This window comes from Cryptotermes secundus, unplaced genomic scaffold (genome assembly GCF_002891405.2).
Source record: "Cryptotermes secundus unplaced genomic scaffold, Csec_1.0 scaffold1147, whole genome shotgun sequence".
Classification (NCBI taxonomy): Eukaryota; Metazoa; Arthropoda; class Insecta; order Blattodea; family Kalotermitidae; genus Cryptotermes; species Cryptotermes secundus.
The window spans coordinates 94,158-97,795 of record NW_019739233.1 but is presented as its reverse complement, the minus strand read 5'-3'; positions in this window follow the sequence as shown (position 1 = coordinate 97,795).

Below are 3,638 nucleotides of genomic sequence, written 5' to 3'. Positions count from 1 at the left end.
AAACCGTGTAAAGACCCGAAATTTCCTCAAAATTTACATCCGATCAGCCTCCTGTCCACGACAGGAAAACTATTCGAAAAAATAAATTTGAAATTCTTCCGTAAACATATTGAAGAAAGAGGCCTGCTCAACGCAAGTCAGTTTGGTTTCCGTGCACGTCACAGCACGACATTGCAATGTATGAGGCTGGCGGACCACGTGACCCTTAATTTCAACAATAAAATGTCTACGGCTGCAGTGTTCTTGGACATCGAAAAAGTCTTTGATACCACGTGGCACTCAGGCTTGCTGTATAAATTTACAAAAATGCAGCGACCATCGCACAATAAGCCTTATTGCACATACAGCAAAGATAATAGCAAAGATACTTAAAAGAAGAATCAAAAGGAAAAGAGAGGATATACTTGGAGAGGATCAGTTTGGATTTAGAAGAGGAAAATGATCCGGGGATGCAATTGGAATGATGAGAATTATAGCAAAACGAACTTTGGAGATAGATGAAGAACTGTGTGCTTGCTTTATAGACTGGCAGAAGGCATTTGACCGTGTAAATTGAACCAAATTAATGCAGATCCTAAAGTAAACAGGTATCTATTGGCGTCAAAAAAATTCACTAGTAAATTGTAAATGGACCAGAAAGTTAGTGTACGACTGGACTGAGGGGAGACAAGAAGTGTGAAGATTGGAAGAGGAGTTCGACAAGGATGCTGTTTATCTCCAATTTTGTTCAACTTGTACAGCGAATTCCTTACCAAACAAGATCTGGTCGGGCTTGGAAACTTCAAATTAGGAGGGCAAATTATTCAAACTGTGAAATATGCAGATGACCTTGTGCTAATGGCTAAGGAAGAAACTGTGCTACAGGGTATGACTGATAGACTAATCGAAATTGGAAGGTGCTATGGCATGGAAATGAATGTGGAAAAACAAAAGTAATGAAAATTTCGAAACAATCAACCCCAGTCACAATAAAGATAGACCAAAGACAACTGGAGAATGTGAAATGTTTTAAATATTTGGGTAGCTTGTTAACAGATGATGGAAAGTGTACTTGTGAAATTAAATCTAGGATTAACATGGCAAAAGCTGCATTTAGCATGAAGAAGAATCTTTTTACCAGCAAATTTGACTTATATTTGAGAAAGAAACTAGTGAAATGTTACGTTTGGAGCATTGCTTTGTATGGGACTGAAACTTGGACAATTAGGGCAGTAGATCAGAAACACCTGGAAAGCTTCGAAATGTGGTGTTGGAGAAGGATGGAGAAGATCAGTTGGACCGATTATGTGAGAAATGAAGAAGTGTTATTTAGAGTTAGTGAGCAGAGGAAGATCCTACCCGAAATAAGAAAACGGAAAGCTAATTGGATTTGTCATATCTTACTCGGTAACTGCCTTCTAAAAGAGTTATTGGAGGAAATATAGAGGGGCGGATAGAAGTGACCAGAAGACGTAAGATGATGCTGGATGACCTTGGGGACAGAAGAAGATATTTTAATTTGAAGGAGAAAGCACTAGATCGCATCAAGTGCAGGAAATGTTTTGGAAGAGACTGTGGACCTGTCGTCTTTACGGATTACAGATGAATGAATGAATGAATGAGGTTATTTGGTTGTTTATTTCCTCATTTATTGTGAATTACAGGTTTTTATGTTGTCTATTGAAATGTCCGAGGATGCATTTGGGGGTTATTTTTGTTTGATTATATATTATGAGGATGTTGTCTACGTATGTGTTGCATTATTTGATTTTCTCATCTTCCAGCAGATGTTTTATTTTGCCCTGTTCTATGGTTTGTAGGACGATTTCTGCCATCGTACTTGATATGGGGGAGCCCATGGCTACGCCTGTACGGGCCAATGACAGTAATCGTGGAAACAATTGAAAACGCTAAAAAAGGAGGCATAATGAATATAAAAGAAGACTTCCACATATATCACTTTAATAATTTCAATAAACTGGGAGAAGAAAAATAAAAGCATAAAAAAGAAAGTAATAGCCAACATAATATGTTCGACCTCATAATACATCAGAACACGCCCACACTGACGTCACAAACACAAGTATAAATCACGCGACACAGCACACTCTAGAACAGTGAAAAACACAGCAAGCCACGAAAAAAGCCTGGATGACATCAAGGTAGGCCGAAACAAAATCCTCAAATAAATAAATGTATATAGACACTAGGATCAATGAAATAGTACAATATCCATAATATATTTGCAGAACCTCCTCATCAAGATAGACAGGCGGCACAAAACCTGCCCCATGCAAGAAGGACGAGAGGAGTACGGACACGAACCTACATGGTTTAAAAAAAATTTAACTATTGATAATAAAGGTTTTTTAAATAACATCTAGAAACTTTGAAAAACTTTACAACATCAGGAGGCTCCTGTGATTGTGAAACGTTCGACTTTATGCGTACTGTGCATTGTAGGATACAAGTGTATGTATTTTAAATCAAAACACCTCTTGTGATGGTAGTTTACAGTTTGTAATGATGTTCCCTCTGTAGATGGTCCGTAAGGCCCGAAACATGTGAGGGAGATAAGTTTTAACGTAGTAAAAACTTACATGTCACATTGGATGGAGTGGTTTGTATTTATGGTTGTTATTGTGATGGACCAGAATGAAACAAATCAAATTTAACGAAGCTAGTCAAGCTAAACTGGTAAATCAATTCATCAATACTGTGACTTGTTGCGAAATCTGAGCCCCCCCCCCACACCAGCAGTGACGCGGTGGGTGAGTCAGCGCTCCCCTCCCACCCCTCAGCGGTAACGTAACGCTCGCGGTAATACGCGAGTAATCACCCCGCAATGCGCAACGCGCGGTGACGTCACGAGCGGAGCCGAAGAGAGCCGAGCGGAGCCGAAGATAGCCGAGCCCCGTAACCTGGCAACTACGCAATGCTAATCAACAGCGGTGACGTCACGCTAGCAACAGCGTCCTATGCTATCCGCCACGTCACACTAGCAACAGCGCAAGGCTATATAAGCGGACCCACAGCAGTGTGATCACAAGTTGAAACATAGCAGCCTGCGAGTGTGCGACAACTAAGAAGTCAGCGAGCGGAAGACTTATTGTGTGCTTTCCAGACATAGTGATTGCTGTAGTACAGCTATACTCAGAGTGTGTATTTCAGGGAGACTTGTATAGCTCCCGCGTTATTAGTACGTGAAGACAAGTGAAGACAGTGTTAAGAGATTTGTTGTAGGGTTTGTAAAGTGTGGAAACCCGTGATATTGTGATAATTAAGTGTAGCCGATAGTTGTAGATTGTTCAATAAACCAGTTAACGATCTCTACGGCGTATTCGGTAACGTAAACACGTTACAATACGAAAAGGAAACTACTGAGAACCAATGCACACATATGGTTCAATCGAACCTGTCAAAACAAAAATTTCATACCAAAGTAGCCAACCTAAATTTCAAAGGACAGGTAACGCTGTAAAGCTAACTCAAGAACAACTAACTAAACTTAGAGTAAACAACAAATTAAAATTCTTATATATTGTGACATGTTGACCCCTACCTCCCCAGCGGTAACGTAACGCTCGCGTAATAGGCGAGTTCCCGCCCCGCCACTCCCCTCCGCGGTGACGTCACCGAGGGATATCGCGGTCGCTAGG